The sequence below is a fragment of the Ranitomeya variabilis genome, chromosome 4 (assembly GCF_051348905.1).
Source record: "Ranitomeya variabilis isolate aRanVar5 chromosome 4, aRanVar5.hap1, whole genome shotgun sequence".
Classification (NCBI taxonomy): Eukaryota; Metazoa; Chordata; class Amphibia; order Anura; family Dendrobatidae; genus Ranitomeya; species Ranitomeya variabilis.
Window position 1 is genome coordinate 265,095,225 of NC_135235.1, and position 20,501 is coordinate 265,115,725.

The following is a 20,501-nucleotide window of genomic DNA, read 5'->3' on the forward strand; positions in this document are numbered from 1 at the left end:
CGTCAAGGGCTTAACCACGCCAGAAAAATTAGCGATGAAGCGACGGTAAAAATTAGCAAAACCCAAGAACTTCTGCAGACTCTTAACAGATGTAGGCTGAGTCCAGTCATGAATAGCCTGGACCTTGACTGGGTCCATCTCAATAGTAAAAGGAGAAAAAATAAAACCCAAAAAGGAAACCTTCTGGACTCCGAAGAGACATTTTGAGCCCTTCACAAATAAGGCATTGGCACGCAGGACCTGAAATACCATCCTGACCTGCTTTACATGGGACTCCCAATCATCAGAAAAGACCAAAATGTCATCCAGATACACAATCATAAATTTATCCAGATATTCTCGGAAGATGTCATGCATGAAGGACTGAAACACAGAAGGAGCATTAGAAAGTCCAAAAGGCATCACCAAGTACTCAAAATGGCCTTCGGGCGTATTAAATGCTGTTTTCCATTCATCACCCTGGTTAATATGCACAAGGTTATACGCACCACGAAGATCTATCTTGGTGAACTAACTGGACCCCTTAATCCGAGCAAACAGATCAGACAATAATGGCAAAGGATACTGAAATTTGACCGTGATTTTATTTAGAAGGCGATAATCTATACAAGGTCTCAGAGAACCATCCTTCTTGGCCACAAAAAATAATCCTGCACCAAGAGGGGAGGAGGACGGGCGAATATGTCCCTTCTCCAAAGACTCCTTTATATAACTCCGCATAGCGGCATGTTCTGGTACAGACAAATTAAAAAGTCGTCCCTTAGGGAATTTACCACCAGGAATCAAATTTATAGCACAATCACAATCCCTATGAGGAGGTAGGGCACTGGATCTGGGCTCATCAAATACATCCTGGTAGTCCGACAAAAACTCAGGGACTTCAGAAGGAGTGGAAGAAGCAATAGACACCAAAGGAGCATCGCCATGAACTCCCTGGCAACCCCAACTAGATACAGACATAGCTTTCCAATCCAGGACTGGATTATGAACCTGCAGCCATGGCAGGCCCAACACGACAACATCATGCAAATTATGTAGCACAAGAAAGCGAATCACCTCCTGATGTACAGAAGTCATGCACATGGTCACTTGGGTCCAGTACTGAGGTTTATTCTTGGCCAATGGTGTAGCATCAATTCCCCTTAGTGTAATAGGGATTTTTAAAGGCTCCAAGATAAAACCACAGCGCCTGGCAAATGACAAATCCATCAGATTCAGGGCAGCAACTGAATATACAAAAGCCATAACCGAGTAGGATGACAAAGAGCAAATTAAAGTAACAGACAAAATGAACTTAGGCTGTATAGTACCAACGGTGACAGATTTAGCGATTTTTTTTTTAAGCGCTTAGAGCATGCTGAGATAACATGAGCAGAATCACCACAGTAAAAGCACAACCCATTTTGACGTCTATGATTTTGTCGTTCAATTCTGGTCAGAATTCTGTCACATTGCATAGACTCAGGTTTCTGTTCAGAAAGCACCGCCAGATGGTGCGCAGGTTTGTGCTCCCGCAAACGCCGATCAATCTGAATGGCCAAAGCCATTGACTCATTCAGACTTGCAGGCGTGGGGAATCCCACCATAACATTCTTAATGGCTTCAGAAAGACCTTTTCTGAAATTTGCAGCCAGAGCCCACTCATTCCATTGAGTAAACACCGACCATTTCCTAAATTTTTGACAATACACCTCTGCTTCATCCTGACCCTGAGAGAGGGCCAGCAAAGCCTTTTCTGCCTGGTTCTCAAGATTAGGCTCCTCATAAAGCAATCCAAGGGCCAGAAAAAACGCATCCACATTCAGCAATGCAGGATCTCCTAGCGCCAGGGAGAATGCCCAATCTTGAGGGTCACCACGTAACAAGGAGATACTAATTTTAACTTGCTGAGCGGAATCACCAGATGAACGAGGTCTCAAAGAAAGAAACAATTTACAATTATTCGTAAAATTCAGAAACCTAGATCTATCTCCAGAAAACAACTCAGGAATAGGAATTTTTGGCTCTGTCATTGGACTGTGAACAACAAAATCCTGAATGCTTTGTACCCTTGCAGCAAGATGATCCATACTAGAAGTCAGACTCTGAATATCCATGACTGCAGCTGAACTCAGAGCCACCCAGAGATTAAGGGGAAGAGAGAAGTTGGACAAACTGCAGCAAAGGAAAAAAAAATATGCACTCAGGACTTCTCCTATCCCGCTTCTGCGATGCATTAACTCTTTCTTGGCCTGCTGTACTGTTATGATCCTTAGTGGCAGAGGATCACAGATCTGACCAGCTAAGTAACCGAACATAGGACGAGCTCTAGGGAGGTGGTAACTGAACTGACCGCAATCCTAATCCTATCCAACACACACTAAAGGTAGCCGGTGAACGTGCCTAGAATACCTAGATGTCCCGACTCAGCCTGAGAAACTAGCTACCCCTAAAGAGAGAGAGCAAAGACCTCACTTGCCTCAGAGAAAATACCCCAAAGATATAGGAAGTCCCCCACAAATAATAACGGTGAGGTAAGGGGAAAATACAAACGTAGAAATGAAACAGATATAGCAAATGAGGCCCGCTAATCATTAGATAGCAGAAGATAGAAAGGAAGCTATGCGGTCAGTAAAAAACCCTATACAAAATATCCACGCTGAGAGTTCAAGAACCCCCACACCAACTAACGGTGTGAGGGGAGAAACTCAGTTCCCCAGAGCTACCAGCAAGCGAGGAAATCACATGTTAGCAAGCTGGACAGAACTCATCATAAACAAAGAAACATATTGAACACTGATGAGCAAAAAATGAACAAACAGAAACTTAGCTTCTCTTGAAGAGACTGGTAGCGAGTGTAGTCAGGAGAAATCAGAATAGCACTGAATACATCGACAGCAGGCAACAACTGAAGGTCCAGGTGAGCTAAATAGGAAACCACCTAGCAAATAACGAGACAGCTGATCCCAGCCACAGACCTGCAGAATGACAAAAAGAGCCACCAGAGGGAGCCCAAAGATAGCACTCACACAGTACCACTTGTGACCACAAGAGGGAGCCCAAAAACAGAGTTCACAACAGGTGTCTGCCCTTCCCTGGTGTTTGTCCTCAACTGAATAAAGCTGAGCTTCAACCTTCTGGCTCTCATTAAGTGCTGTTTTTTAAAAAAATTGGTGGTTAGGGCCTACTAATGGTGTCTGTCCCTCCCTGGTGTTTGTCCTCAACTGAATAAAGCTGAGCTTCAACCTTCTGGCTTTCGGCCTATAGTATCAGATATTAAACTGCATTTGGCCTTCAACTTTGGTTAGGGCCTACTAACGGTGTCTGCCCCTCCCTGGTGTTTGTCCTCAACTGAATAAAGCTGAGCTTCAACCTTCTGGCTTTCGGCCTATAGTATCAGATATTAAACTGCATTTGGCCTTCAACTTTGGTTACGGCCTACTAACGGTGTCTCCCCCTCCCTGGTGTTTGTCCTCAACTGAATAAAGCTGAGCTTCAACCTTCTGGCTTTCGGCCTATAGTATCAGATATTAAACTGCATTTGGCCTTCAACTTTGGTTACGGCCTACTAACGGTGTCTGCCCCTCCCTGGTGTTTGTCCTCAACTGAATAAAGCTGAGCTTCAACCTTCTGGCTCTCATTAAGTGCTGTTTTTTAAAAAATTGGTGGTTAGGGCCTACTAACGGTGTCTGCCCCTCCCTGGTGTTTGTCCTCAACTGAATAAAGCTGAGCTTCAACCTTCTGGCTCTCATTAAGTGCTGTTTTTTAAAAAATTGGTGGTTAGGGTCTACTAACGGTGTCTGCCCCTCCCTGGTGTTTGTCCTCAACTGAATAAAGCTGAGCTTCAACCTTCTGGCTTTCGGCCTATAGTATCAGATATTAAACTGCATTTGGCCTTCAACTTTGGTTACGGCCTACTAACGGTGTCTGCCCCTCCCTGGTGTTTGTCCTCAACTGAATAAAGCTGAGCTTCAACCTTCTGGCTTTCGGCCTATAGTATCAGATATTAAACTGCATTTGGCCTTCAACTTTGGTTAGGGCCTACTAACAGTGTCTGCCCCTCCCTGGTGTTTGTCCTCAACTGAATAAAGCTGAGCTTCAACCTTCTGGCTCTCATTAAGTGCTTTTTTAAAAAAAATTGGTGGTTAGGGCCTACTAACGGTGTCTGCCGCTCCCTGGTGTTGTCCTCCACTGTATAAAGCTGAGCTTCAGTCTTTAGGCTTTTGGCCTATAGTATCAGATATTAAACTGCATTTGGCCTACTAGTGTGGTAGGGCCCTTAAAACAGTGTCTGCTGTTCCTGGGTTTGCTACTCCACTGAACAAAGCAATGCCGCCTGTTTAGTCCTGTTACCAATTTGGAACTGCATTTAGCCTACTTTATTCTTTGGCCCTATATCTGTTTCCTCCTCATCCTGCCCATTGCCCAGCCACTGCTAGATGAGTCTGCTGGTACATTGACCTAGACCACTACATTCCCCTTGCACTCTACACAGCCAGAATCTGACCCTGCTGAAAGTAAGGTTCCCCTTCCCGCATGTTATACCACCTTACACAGGGACAAAGAGGAAGGTGCAGATGAAAGTGCAGGTTCCTTCATCAGGTGGGGGGCATACTCGTTGGCGACGTCACTGGCACAGGGCCCCTCAGAGTACGCAAAAGTGTCACTGCTGGTGGGAGGCACCCCCACCGTGCAAACACACCGCTGTACTTTGAGGGGCCCTGTGCCAGTGCCAATGCCAACGAGTGCCCCCCCCTGCTTGCTTAGGATCACAGCACTTGCAAACTTGACATACTTACCTCTCACTGCTCCACCGCCGTGACGTAGTCCACGTTTCCTGGGCCCACTAAAACCTTGAACCAGCCCTACCCCCCACAACGTTTGCCAAATGACCCCCGATTTCCAATGCCCAACTATTATTATAAAGTTAATTAAGATTGACAAGCTTCAGAAACAAGAATGGATGTTTTTGGCATTAAAATGGGCACTGTAGGTGTTTTCCTGGCCTTCACTCACTGCCGACTATGCTTCCCCATTGACTTGCATTGGGTTTCGTGTTTCGGTCGATCCCCGACTTTTAGCGATAATCGGCCGACTGCACTCGACTCGACTCTGGACAAAGTCGGGTTTCACAAAACCCGACTCGATCTTAAAAAAATGAAAGTCGCTCAACCCTATTCATGACGCCACCTGTGTTATTCGGTCAGGGATGACCGACTCTGCTTAAAGGGGTCCACTGGGGATGATGTTATTGCCGCAGGGATGGTGTGGCTTCCCACAGGTGAAGCTTAGGCCCCAGGGCTCCCGGTGTAGTAGGCAAAGATGATAGATGGTGTGGTGCCAGAAAGAATTGAAGGACACAAAGTTGTAGTCTCTTTACCTTTTACAGGTAGTATGTAGGCACAGTCCAGGGTACCTGTAACAGGTGATAGTGAGGTCTGGCCAGCCTGAAAGCGATTCAGAGATCCCCCTAGCCAGGTGGGGTTGGAAGCCTTCCTTACTGTGCTGTGTTTTATGTTCCTTGCTGTCTGAGACTTCACACAAGGTCCTTTCTTTCTCTCTGTCCATTTTAGGTAGACACTACCCACATGGCAGGCAACTCGAGCTGTTTTACAGGTGTCCCTTTGTTGAGGAGAGCCATAAGATCAAATACTGTCACGGGAAGACTAGGTGGGCAAGAGCTAATAACCCGGGCCCCTGCAATTTCCCTTAGACTAGGGAAATCCTGACTGACCCTCTACCTAGAGTTTACACTGATGGTGTGCATGTCTAGGCCTCGACCCTCACCCTGTCTCTTGTTTCAACCCTAGGCTGAAACCACCGCCCACCACCCAGTGAAAAGATCATACACCAATACCCACAGTTAGCACAGACAAGGATAACGGAAAATATACACCACGCCGCAGTCACTCAGGAATACACTATAAATGCACAGGGAAAAATAAATACAAATATAGGAAGGAGTAAATAAGACAAAGGGAAATACACCACCAGATACGATACTCCAACTACTAGCTCACCACTCCAGACCGAGATAACCAAGCACTAGACTGAAGCTATAATCGGCGAAGCCCAAAGTTCAGGAGAACTATTTAAAGGCAGTGGGCATGGCCCAGCTTCCAATCCGAGCACCAGCTAAATTAACCCCGGACCAGCTAGATGAAATCTAGCCGACGCCACTGAGCACATAGTGGACAAAAGCGGAATTACCGCTGTCTGTCGAACGCCCTGGTATGAACAGCGTCCGACATGACAGTACCCCGCCTTCTACAAGGGACTCCAGGGCCCTCACGGCTTATAGGACCCGGCTTGTCCGGATGACGGCGGTGAAACATACTGACCAGCCGGTCCTCATGAACGTCCGAGGCTGGTACCCAGGACCTTTCCTCAGGCCCATAACCACGCAAGTGAACCAAGTACTGTAAAGTGCGGCGCACTACACGAGAGTCAACCACCTTGGAGACTTCGAATTCTAAATTACCATCCCCCAAGACTGGAGAAGGCATAGGTGTCACGTCCACAAGACCCACCGTCTTTTTTAGCAACGATCTGTGGAACACGTTGTGTATCTTATACACCGTAGGAAGCTCCAATCGGTACGCTACAGGGTTAATGATGGCAGCGACCCTAAATGGACCAATAAACCTTGGACCCAATTTAAGGGATGGTATCTTGAGTCTTATTTTTTTTGTGGATAACCACACCCAGTCATCCACACTCAGGTCCGGACCTGGCACACGCCTACTGTCAGCCACACGTTTGTACCTAGCACCCACACTCAACAGGCGCTGTTTAACTCTCCTCCAGACTGATGACAATTGTGCTCCTAACTGGTCCTCCTCCGGAACGCTGGAAGAGCCCCTCTGACTCAAAGTACAAAATTGAGGATGTAGCCCGTAAACACAAAAAACGGAGACTCCCCAGATGACTCCTGGCGGTGATAATTGATGGCAAACTCAGCCAAAGGAAGGAACGTAGACCACTCCTCCTGGTTATCAGAGACAAAGCAGCGTAAGTACTGTTCCAAATTTTGGTTCATATGCTCAGTCTCACCATTTGACTGAGGATGAAACGCCGAAGAATGAGACAGCTTGATCCCCAGCCGTGAGCAAAATGCTTTCCAAAATTTTGCCACAAACTGAGTACCCCTATCAGACACAATGTCAGATGGAACCCCATGAAGTCTGACCACCTCCGGCACAAATACCTGAGCCAGAGTCTTAGCGTTAAGGTACCTTCACACTAAGCGACGCTGCAGTGATACAGACAACGATGCCGATCGCTGCAGCGTCGCTGTTTGGTCGCTGGAGAGCTGTCACACAGACAGCTCTCCAGCGACCAACGATGCCGAAGTCCCCGGGTAACCAGGGTAAACATCGGGTTGCTAAGCGCAGGGCCGCACTTAGTAACCCGATGTTTACCCTGGTTACCAGTGTAAAATGTAAAAAAACAAACAGTACATACTTACATTCGCGTCCCCCGGGGTCCACTTCCTGCACTGCCTGTGAGTGCCGGCCCTAACAGCAGAGCGGTGACGTCACCGCTGTGCTCTGCTTTTACTTTACGGCCGGCACTCAGTCAGTGCAGGAAGCGGACAGCGGGGGGACGTGTGACAGACATCAGAAGGTGAGTATGTACTGTTTGTTTTTTTTACTTTTACGATGGTAGCCAGGGTAAACATCGGGTTACTAAGCACGGCCCTGCGCTTAGTAACCCGATATTTACCCTGGTTACCATTGTAAAACATCGCTGGCATCGTTGCTTTTGCTGTCAAACACAATGATACACGGTGATCTGACGACCAAATAAAGTTCTGAACTTTCAGCAACGACCAGCGATATCACAGCAGGATCCTGATCGCTGCTGCCTGTCAAACTCAACGATATCGCTAGCCAGGACGCTGCAACGTCACGGATCGCTAGCGATATCGTTTAGTGTGAAGGTACCTTTAGGCAACGAAGGCAAAGACACAAAGTGCGACATTTTTGAAAACCGATCAACAATCACCAAGATGACCGTGTTCCCAGCTGAGGAGGGCAAATCAGTGATGAAATCCATGGAGATTTCCGTCCATGGCTTACTAGGTACCTCAAGAGGAAGTAGTGTGCCAACAGGATGGGAGTGGGGCGTCTTAGCCCTAGCGCACGTGGTACAAGCTGACACGTATGAGACCACGTCCTGTCGGATCTTGGGCCACCAAAACCGACGTGACACCAACTCCAAAGTACCCCTAACCCCTGGATGGTCTGCCAGGACAGCATCATGATGCTCCGCCAAAACCTTTAAGCGGAGATGAAGCGGTACAAAAGATTTGTTGATGGGAAGCTCAGATGGTACCTCCTCCTGAGCCTCGGCAATCTCAGCCTCAACCTCGGTAGTGAGAGCCGAAACCACAACACCCTTTTGGAGGATGGGTACTGGATCCTCCCGAGGTTCTCCCCCCAGAAAACACCTGGACAGAGCATCCGCCTTAGTGTTTTTAGACCCCGGTCTGTAAGTGACAACAAAATTGAACCACGTGAAAAACAATGCCCAGCGAGCCTGCCTGGGGGACAGACGCTTGGCTGACTCCAAATACAGCAGATTCTTATGATCGGTAATAACAGTAACCTGATGAACCAACCCCTCCAAGAAGTGTCGCCATTCCTCAAAGGCCAACTTGATTGCCAACAACTCCCTGTTGCCGATATCGTAGTTACGTTCGGCGGACGACAGTTTCTTGGAAAAATAGGCGCATGGACGCAAATCACTCAAAGATGAGCCTTGTGATAGTACCGCCCCCACACCAACCTCAGACGCATCGACTTCCACAACAAAAGGTTTTGATACGTCTGGCTGCACAAGAATGGGGGCTGAAACAAAACTGTTCTTAAGAAATTCAAATGCGTGCACAGCAGCCTCAGGCCAAACGGAGAAATTGGTACCCTTTTTAGTCATGTCAGTTAGTGGTTTAGCAATGATGGAAAAATCCTTGATAAATTTCCTATAGTAGTTAGAAAACCCAAGGAACCGCTGAAGTGCTTTCAGGTTATCAGGCCGTTCCCAATGCAGCACCGCTTGCACCTTAGCGGCGTCCATTTTAAAACCAGAAGCAGACACAATATAACCCAAGAAAGGCAACTCTTGAACAGAAAATACACATTTCTCAAGTTTAGCATACAGCTTATTCTCTCTGAGAAGCTGTAACACTTGCCTGACATGATCTAAATGAGTATCACGGTTGCAAGAATATATGAGAATGTCATCTAGGTACACGATAACGAATTTCCCCAAAACATGCGAAAACACATCATTAATGAAATGTTGGAACACTGCAGGTGCGTTAGTCAACCCAAATGGCATCACCAAATTTTCAAAATGACCCTCAGGGGTATTAAAAGCCGTCTTCCAATCATCAACCTTGACGGACTCTTACGAGGTTGTACGCCCCCTGAGGTCAAGCTTGGTAAACCACTTAGCACCTGCCACCTGGTTGAACAAATCTGGTATCAGTGGCATAGGGTATGGATCACGAACCGTAATCTGGTTCAATTCCCTGAAATCCAAACACGGGTGTAATCCGCCATCTTTCTTCTTCACGAAGAAGAACCCTGCTGCCACTGGTGAGGATGAAGGCCTGATGTGCCCTTTGCTCAAACTTTCAGCAATGTAATCCTTTAACGCTTGTCTCTCAGGACCCAGAGATGTTAAACGTCCTTGCTTTAGGCAATTTGGCCCCTGGTTTAAACTTGATAGTACAGTCATAGGGGCGATGTGGCAGCAACTCTGAACAACCCTTCTCAGAGAACACATCTGCAAAATCCAGAAGTGACTCCGGAACGCTTGAAGTCACAGCAGACACACATGTGGCCAGGCAATTCTCCTGGAAGAACTCGCTCCACTGAATTATGTCCTGAGTTTTCCAGTCAATTACCGGGTTGTGCATAGACAACCATGGAAAACCCAAAACCACCTGAGCAGGAAGATTCCTGAGCACCTTACATGAAACCTGCTCGGAATGTAGAACCCCAATGTGGAGTTTCACCTCAGCCACAAATTCAGTAATCTCCCCCTGTGAGAGAGGAGCAGCATTGATGGTGACCACGCGGATAGGATGAGGCAGTTTTTCAATCCTAAAACCTGCTGTGCGCGCAAACTCCTCATCAATGAGATTTGTGGCTGAACCACTATCCACAAAAACAGTTATTGGCTGCTCACTGCCAGCGATAATAACCTTAGCAGGGAGCATGCATTGAGAAACCACCATGGAGGATATACATAAGCTCAGATTGGTCTCCTCCACACCCTCTGAGCTTAGAAGTTTTCCGCCGTTGCGTTTTTCTTAGACAGCAGAGGACAGATGTTAATAAAATGACCAGTCTTACCACAGTAAAAACAGGCTCCCTGCTTCCTGAGCTCAGGGGCTCGACGCTTCACATGTGATACCCCTGCGATTTGCATAGGCTCCGTGGGCTCACCTGCAGCAACCACACGTGAACCTAAACCCTCTCCCATAGACGGTGTCTCTTGCTCCCCCTGACGCAAACGGCGATCAATGCGGACAACCAGACTCATAGCGGAATCTAGAGAAGTAGGAGTCTCGTACATCAGAAGGGCTTTTTTAACCCTTCCAGAAACCCCATGAATAAACTGACTCCGCAGCACTGGATCATTCCACTGTGTATTGATTGCCCAGCGACAAAATTCAGAACAGTAATCCTCTGCAACTCGCTCCCCCTGGCGAATAGTGCGTATCTTAGATTCTGCTAGAGCCATTCTGTCAGGCTCATCGTAAATATTTCCAAGAAAGGAAAAAAAACTCTCCACAGAGTCAAATGCAGCAGAATCAGATGGCAAAGAAAACGCCCATGCTTGGGGATCCCCGCTTAACAATGACCACACCAGGCCCACACGCTGAGCCTCATTACCTGAGGAGATCAGGCGCATACGGAAATATAGTTTGCAAGCTTCACGAAAAGAAACAAATGTACTGCATTCCCCAGCAAACTTTTCAGGCAAAGGAAACTTAGGCTCAGCAACTCTACCTGTTGCTCCAGCTTGCACATTAGATACTGCTAGTCCCTGTTGCTGCACTGCCCCCCTCAACTCAGTGACCTGTAGGGACAGCACCTCCAACTGGCGGGTTATGGAAGTCATGGGATCCATGACCAAACAAAAAAAAGGAAACCCCCTTTTTTTTCTTTTTTTTTTTTTTAGGGCCGATTATAATGTCACCGGAAGACTAAGTGGGCAAGAGCTAATAACCCGGGCCCCTGCAATTTCCCTCAGACTAGGGAAATCCTGACTGACCCTCTACCTAGAGTTTACACTGATGGTGTGCATGTCTAGGCCTCGACCCTCACCCTGTCTCCTGTTTCAACCCTAGGCTGAAACTACCACCCACCACCCAGTGAAAAGATCATACACCAATACCCACAGTTAGCACAGACAAGGATAACGGAAAATATACACCATGCCACAGTCACTCAGGAATACACTATAAATGCGCAGGGCAAAATAAATACAAATATAGGAAGGAGTAAATAAGACAAAGGGAAATACACTACCAGATACGATACTCCAACTACTAGCTCACCACTCCAGACCGAGATAACCAAGCACTAGACTGAAGCTATAATCGGTGATGCCCAAAGTTCAGGAGAACTATTTAAAGGCAGTGGGCATGGCCCAGCTTCCAATCCGAGCACCAGCTAAATTAACCCTGGACCAGCTAGATAAAATCTAGCCGACGCCACTGAGCACATAGTGGACAAAAGCGGAATTACCGCTGTCTGTCGAACGTCCTGGTATGAACAGCGTCCGACATGACAAATATGTAATTAACCTCAAGACGTAAGAGTTTGAGAGAAGCAACCCATAACATGTATTGTTTAACCTTACATAAGTTTCCTCAGATCAAAGTGAGACCCTAAAGATGGCTGCCATTTCCTGTATCAGCATGCCATGTGCTGGTATCCAAGATGATGCCCACCCTGATGACCTCATGGATCCACCCACAGTGATGTCCACCCTGATGACCTCATGGACCAACCCACTCTGATGACCTCATGGATCCGCTCATGGACTTGCTCATTGCCCAACCCACTAACCAATGGAATACATCCGATCACTCCCATTTTAGAGCTAACCGAGCCCCCTTACAGGAAATATATAAACTTGTGTTCTGACTAAATAAAGCCCTTTTGGAGCTGAGCCATAGATTGATCAAGGAGAGTTTACATCTGACTGTGTGTTGTCATATGTTTATTTCTTTAGTGCGCACCTGATCAATATCCATTAGGCCAGGAGTAGGCAACTTGAGTGAACATTTTATTAATTGTTCAACCTAACATATTTGGCCGCCCAACCTGGGGCCAGCAGAGGAAGAGCCCTGAACCCTGAGGACCAGCGAGTGGAACAGCAGGACGCGCTGAATACCCCGAACCTGGAGACTGATCCCCTCCTTCCTTATCAGAACACGGTAAGTCTGCTGATTTTTATAATCTGTAGTCTTTACCTGTGTCCTTCGGGGTATCCTGTGCAGATTGCCTTACCGTGTCCGGTTTTCGCGGTATCTGTAAGACGGCAGAAGGGTCTCTCCGCTGCTGGTCATTTAATTTCAAGAACCGTCACATGTTTCAGTTGCCTACTGCCTGTTACGTGTTGTGAAGAGGGGAGATGACTGGTAGTTAGGAAAGCAAGCAGATTTTCTTTTCAGCGTTTAAAAAAAAAAAAAGAAAAAAAGAAAAGAAAAGAAAATTTTTCAGTGTTAGAAAAAAAATTTTTTGTCTATGGTACAGTACACGGATGTCGCCTGTGATACGATTTTCAGTTCTGTATAGGAGAGACTAGGACCTGGAGTGAATTGACTCAGCCTAGGAGGGGCCCGTTAACTTCGAGTGAGATGACTCAGTTCGAGCCAATTAAATTTAGTTTTGCCTTGTGTCTTCGAGTGAATTGACTCAGCACGGGGCCTGGTAAATTAGGGAGCAATTTGACTAAGTAGGGAATAATTGGTTTGTAAAGTACGGAACACGGAAGTCAGACAGGGACCACGTGACAAGAAGGAATAGGAACTGTGTGCTGCAAACTCAGTTCCCTTTAGAGTCTCAGGTTTGAGTCATCTCCCCCGTCTTATTGTTTGTTTGGTGTTTGTTATCTTGATAGATATATATACTGTATATCTATAGAAAGATGGAGAAATTAATGCAGTTCTGCCGTATTGGCACTAAGCCAAATTCAGATGGCAAGTTAGACCCGAGTACATTAGTGGCGACATGTGAAGGGAAGAGTCATGTTAAGCAATGTAAAAAGCTTATGAAGTTGTGTGGAATGCCAGAAGGGGGGAGGTTACAGTCCCTGGAGTGGAAGATTGTCTTGAAAGAAAGAAAAGGTATCCTAGAAGATAATGGATTGTTGTCTACTGCTAGGGCAGGGGAAAGAGTCTTTGAAAGTTTGTATAGAGAAAATTGGGTAGAAGAGGAGAGGAATAAAAAGGATAGAGTTTTGAGTTATGTGTATTACAAAAATATATCCTGTGAGCGACCACAACCGTATAAGGGTATGTTTCCACGTTCAGGAAACGCTGCGTTTTTGACGCTGCGTTTTTACACAGCGTCAAAAACGCAGCGTCCAGATGTTACAGCATAGTGGATGGGATTTCATGAAATCCAGGCTCCACTATGCGTTAAAAAACGCATGCGTTTTTGCCGCGAAAACGCATGCGTGGTGCGTTTTTTCTAAACGCAGCATGTTGCTACTATGAGCAAAACACGCAGGTACACCGCAGGTGACCTGCCAGTGACCTCAGGTGCAGTTTTGGTCAGGATTTTACCTGCATAAAATCCTGACCAAAGCCTGAAGCAAAACTGAACGTGGAAACATACCCTAAGGGTATGTGTCCACGTTCAGGAAACGCTGCGTTTTTGACGCAGCGTTGAGCAGCATGCATGAAAAACGCAGCGTCCAGATGTTACAGCATAGTGGAGGGGATTTCATGAAATCCTGTCTCCACTATGCAGTAAAAGACGCATGCGGCACACCCGAGAAAACTCACATGCGGCGCGTCTTTTAACAAAGCAGCATGTCCTTACATAGCAGAAAAAACTCAAGGACAACGCAGGTGACCTGCCAGTGACCTCAGGTGCAGATTTGGTCAGGATTTTACCTGCATAAAATCCTGACCAAATCCTGAAGCAATCCTGAAGGTGGACACATACCCTAATGGTGGCCCAGGGCCATGTGTTTATTCTGATGGCAGCAGCCATTTTGTGGATGGGCCATGTGCAAATTCTAATAGCAACCATTTTGTGGATGGCAAATGTGTTAATTGTAATAGTAGCCATTTTGTGGATGGCAAATGTGTTAATGCTGGCGGTAGCCATTTTGTGGATGGCAAATGTGTTAATGCTGGTGGTTGCCATTTTGTGGATGGAAAATGTGTTAATGCTGTCAGCAGCCATTTTGTGGATGGCAAATGTGCTAATTCTGGCGGTAGCCATTTTGTGGATGGCAAATGTGTTAATGCTGGCAGCAGCCATTTTGTGGTTGGCAAATGTGTTAATGCTGATAGCAGCCATTTTGTGGATGGCAAAAGTGCTAACTCTGGCAGCAGCCATTTTGTGGATGGGCCATGTGGTAATTCTGGTGGCGGCCATTTTGTGGATGGCAAAGGTGCTGCTCCTGGTGGTGAACATCTTAGACTAAGGCTACATCACTAAATCCTTGTTGCCCAGTAATGACCACTAACGGCCAATACTATATTCCTTCGGGAAGTGAACAGGCTTTACCCATCCAAGTGGTTTCCAATGGGGCACCGACCCTTTCGCCTATCACTCCTGTCATGAATCCAGCAATCCTCCCACCTGGATCGTCCCCAGCACCAACCCTTTCTACTGTCACTTCCACTGCCAATTTACCGCACACCCACACGAGATGCTCCAAGCAATGGCCTCTCCTCCCAACACTTCCACTACAACAGCACTCTCACGCAGTCTACCTAACCCTATACCCGGTACCTCACAGGCTCTCTTCCAGCCAAATGCACACCTGTAAGGGACGGTGACAACTGTAACAAGGGGGGGGCTCAATCTGGGAGGGGATACCAATAGCACAGGAAGCACAAAGGGGAGGGAATGTTGGCAATTTATTTTTGAAAAAGAACTTCCTGAGGACCCTTGTTAGTGGTGGGAAAGGGTGACATAACAACAATGGAGACAGACGCTATTGTTAATACTGCCAATTCTCTGTTAGAGAACAATGGAGGTGTAGCTAGAGCTATAGTGGAAGCAGGAGGGGTGACTATTCAAGCTGACAGTCAAATCGTTGTTGAGTCACGTGGTCAGATAGCTGTTGGGGACATAGCGGTGACTAAAGCTGGCAATCTTCCGTGTAAAATGATTATACACGCTGTGACTTTTGACCCTATTTTTGACCCTACTTTTGACCCTATTCATCCAGACGTTAGTGCTCAACAACTTTGTGCAGCAATAACTCGCATTGTAGAGTATGCGAATATTAGTGAGCAGATTGAGACCTTGACAATTCCCGCTATTGGTGTTGGCATTTTCGGTTTCCCTGTTCATGCATGTACAACGGAAATCGTTGGAATTATAATAAACAAGTGTAGCCCCCCAAGCATTTGCTGCTTCTCTGAAATCAGGTTAATTAGTAATGAGGACAGGACTGTTAAAGCTTTTAAGACTGCCTGCGTCACCTGGACCCCACACCATGATACTGGAGCTGCCCAAATATAGCCCCTCATTCCAGGACTGTTACCTGCTCCTGCTCCTCATATACAAGGGATTACATCTGTACTCCCGGTGCTATCTCTACTCCCGCCGCAGGTGTCACCACCAACAGTGCCAATGCTCATGTCTGAGGAGCCCACCCTCTATGTCAAGTTTACACCCCAGCAAGCTGCTACTCTGTTGAACCAACTTCCAGATCCAGAAAAACAGCCGATGCCTTTCTACAGAAGCATGCTTCAAATCCAAAGGAATTACTCAGCCAAGTGGCAAGATCTCAATTCCATGGCAAATCTTAAAGCAGGCGATGCATATTGGCCTGTTATGGAAATCATGTTCGATGATGCCTCACTTGCCAGTGACACTACATGGGACTCTGGTGTTGAGTTCTGCCAACAACTTAAGACATGAGCCTCGGATGAATTGGCTGACCTATCACTTATTGTCGCCAATGGATTCCAGATGCCTCCAAGCTGATGCAGCCATGAACAATGACGTCAAGACGTCAGCGTTTCCACTATGTACCAAATCTGTGGAAGCTTTCTACGCTCTTAAACAGGCCATATGCAGTGCCCCAGAGTCCAGGTCGTTGCAGTACTGACGCTCCGCCACTAAGGGGAGTGATGGTACGTCTGATGGCACTAAAGGAGTTCACCTGACCAGGTATCACAGTCACACATTACACTTCACACTCTGGCCTCCAGGGGGAGCAAAGGGTTCTATGTATTAGGCCACTCCTCACAATCTGGTAAAACTGGGGGTTGGATAGGAAGTTAGACAGAAGCTGACTGGGTTTGATCCAGGCAACATCCTGTGGCAGGGGGTGTTACAGGGGAAGATTCAGGGGGGTCCCTGTCAGGGGTGGGATCCTGACAGAGGCCTAGCGAAAAGGACAGATCGTTACGGAATCGCGCCTGTACCTGATTGCGGCGGTATCTTAAGAAAGGATAAGAAGCGAGGTTTATTGTGGAGAAGTGAGAAACGAGATCACAGCACAAAGGAGAATAGAACCAGTAGGAGTCGTGCCTTAAGATCGTGGCAACATCCTACTGAGGCACGTAGCCGGTGGCTGGAACGCCGAGGAAGTATTGAGCTCCAAGCATTACTTCAAACAGCGGCAGGGCAGTTGACTTTAGGTTGGCTGTCTCACCTAAATCACCTAAGCAGACATAGGAGGCAATTGTGAGAGAGGGGCAACTCTAGGGTCCTGGAAGAACTCCAGGCCTACCCGTCATACGGGTGCATCCTAGCCATATCATCTGGGGGACGGAGAAGAACATCAGAACAGAAACGAGAGTTGTGAGAAAGAACATCAGAAACAGACACAACAGTTGTGAGGACTATCCCGTGGTGCTCAGCAGGGAGGCACTATAAAACACAGGCGCTAGAAGGTAGGCACTGATTTCCACCAGCAAAGGGAACTCTGGATGTGCCTTTGGACCGGCCGGTCTCAGCCAGCCCTGTTAGCAGTGCTCTGGATTGCGGACCCTGAAGCCTTCAGTAAAGAGGTAAAGAGACTGCAACCCTGTGTCCTCGTTAATCATCGCGACTTGCACCACGCACCACCATCACACCTTTCATTGGATGCCCCTTAGCAGGGTCACGGACCAGGTCTAGCCACCGTGACAACCCCAGGACCGAGACAGAGAGGCCCGGTATCGAGTACCAGTGGGCCCTGCGTCTGGCGGGGCTCCAATTTGGCGTCAAGATCAGGATCTACTTAAGCCTGAAGAATCAGGTCATGTGTGCCTTGGAACTGTGTCAGAATTGTGCTTGAACTGTGACTTATTGCAAAGACTGTGTATTGCTATTTGCTGCCAAACATTCCCGCCAAAACCGCCGCCATTGCAGCGCCACGAGGAGCGCAGAGGAAGAAGGGCGTGCCATGGGAGGAGACTATCAAAGCGGCACCAAAAGTGGCGACCGCCCCCTCCGATTACTGCTGCAAGATGATGACCTGCCCCGAAGCAGAGAAGAACCGCCCCCCCATTGCAATGGCGGGAACCAAGAGAAGAAGGAGCCAGGTGCATGTGCAGCTACCGACCTCGAGACAGCGAAGGTGACCAGCGAGTACCTGAACGACGACGGAGTGATCCCGAATTATCCCCACCGGCCAGAAGCGGGACCGAACTCACCACAGCTGAAGTACCTGAGCTTCTCGGAGCCGCATAAGGGGGGCCAGATTAAACCTATCCCAGACATGGAGCCAGCCAATGCGAAGCAATGGAAGTCGGAGTTGTGCCAGGAGGACGCCTTGGAAGAGCCGCGGTCCGGGCCGCAGCCGACTCCAGTGTCCTCGTCAGTGGAACAGATCGGCATCGGTGGAACCACATCAGACACAGGTATGGAAAGCACCCCTGCTCTCCCGACCGATCCTGCTCCCATGACTGCTCCCGGTCCCGGCAATGACCGATTCTTCTCCCCTGAGCTGGTAGTGATAACCCCTGACACTATGGAAAAGCTGGTGCCTCCGTTACCGACAAGTATGGGAGAACCACTAGATGTGAGCTCGGAGGGGGTGATCTTCCAGTGGGATACCCCGAGGATTGGGCCAGACGGGGCCAGGCAGGAGGGCCTCAGCATTGCTGTGCTCACCTGGGAACAGTATAAACAATGCTTAATTCTGCACTGGAAGAACCGAAAAGAGACTGAACAAAGTGACCCACCGAAAGTACAAAACCTAAAGACACACAGGCGCTAGAAGGTAGGCACTGATTTCCACCTGCAAAGGGAACTCTGGATGTGCCTTCGGACCGGCCAATCTCAGCCAGCCCTGTTAGCAGTGCTCTGGATTGCGGACCCTGAAGCCTTCAGTAAAGAGGTAAAGAGACTGCAACCCTGTGTTTTCGTTATTCATCGCGAATTGCACCATGCACCACCATCACACCTTTCATTGGACGCCCCTTAGCAGGGTCACGGACCGGGTCTAGCCACCGTGACAACCCCAGGACCGAGACAGAGAGGCCCGGTATCGAGTACCACACGGCCTGCGTCTGGGGGCGCTCCACATACAGTCTGCACCAGCTCTTGGAATCCCAAATTCTGATATCATCTTAAGACATCCAGTTCTCTTAATGTCTCCACACAACATAAAAGCTATTTTTGAAACCTAAACATCTGTCGCTGCAGCATCATATGAGACTCCAATGTTCCCTCTTGGTCCGGATAATGTCACTCTTGTCCGCTGCACCATCCTCAGCCCGTCCATACTGCTTCCTCTTTCCAGGGGGGATGTGGATGATGATACTGATGCTCTCGGAGAAGATGCCTCTACACTCTCAGAGGATCATGACTGTCTCGAACAAATGCAGGAAGAAGCAGCCTCCAAGAAAAACGTGTCTGAAGACCCACTCCCACATGCTGGGTTGAGCGACCTTTATTTTTTTAGGGTCGAGTCGGGTTTTGCGAAACCCGACTGTCTTAAAAGTTGAGTCGAGTGAAATCGGCCGACCACCGTGAAAAGTCATGGATCGGCCGAAACACGAAACCCAGTGAAGAAATTGAATTTTTTTTTTCTCTCTCTCTCTCTCTATAGTTGTGCACGCCCCCTGACGCCTATCTCATCACTCTGCCGCTCCTTCATTGGCTGCAATAATGGCGCTAGACGCGTCATTCGAAACGCGACTTTGGCGCCAAGTTCGCGTGCCGCGTGGCCGACCCCGCACAGGGATCGGGTCGGGTTTCATGAGATGCCGACTTTGCCAAAAGTCGGCGACTTATGAAACTGACCGATCCGTTTCGCTCAACCCTAGACCTGACGTTCTTCACTGATGGTTCCAGATTTGCAGATGAAACAGGAAGGTACCATATGGGATATGCCATGGTTACACATGACCAGGTCATCTCAGCCGGATCCCTACCACCGCACATGTCTGCACAAGAAGCGGAACTTAAGGCTTTGACACTGGTTTGTCAGTAAGTGATGGAGAAGGTGGTTAACATCTATACGGATTCAAGATATGCTTTCGGAGTGGCTCATGACTTCAGCGGTATCTGGGCAGCCAGAGGATACCTAACGTCCAGTGGAACTCCTGTAAAACATGCTGCTACCATACAAGAACTTGTGGCCGCTCTAGATCTACCTTTGGAGGTTGCAGTGATCAAGATCAAAGCTCACGGGAGATTGGATTCTCCAGAAGCAAGGGGGAACTTCTTTGCTGACAAAACAGCAAAAACCTATGCTGCGGATCCATTTGGGAAAGAGAAAGCAGCGGCTTACGTGTCACAAGACACTGAAGAAGGGCCTGAAAGCTCTCTTATGAGGATTATTCATCTACATCAAGACAAGACATCAGATGATGAAAAGAAGTCATGGCAAGAACGAGGAGCTAAAAAGGATGAAGATGGAGTCTAGAGGATAAACAAAGAGGTCTGTCTACCCCGTAATCTGTACCCCTCGGTGACAGAATGGGCACACAGTATCACCCACAGAGGCAAGAATCAGATGAATGACCTGATCTGGAAGACTTATATGGCACCAGTGATCTCTACTGTCACCCAAAAATATTGCAATTCCTCCCTTGTGTGTGCAACATGCAATCCAGCACCACCTCAGAAAGTTACACAGAACCATTTGGCTAAACCACTCTATCCCTTTTCGTCGGATTCAGATTGATCACATTCAAATGCCAAAAGTAGGGAAGTACGAGAATGTACTGGTAGTGACTGTAATGTTCTCAGGATGGCCCGAAGCCTATCCAGTAACAAACATGACTGCCAGAGTGACTGTTAAGAGACTGATGACTGAAGTAATATGCAGATATGGGGTCCCAGAGGTAATTGAGAGTGACCAAGGAC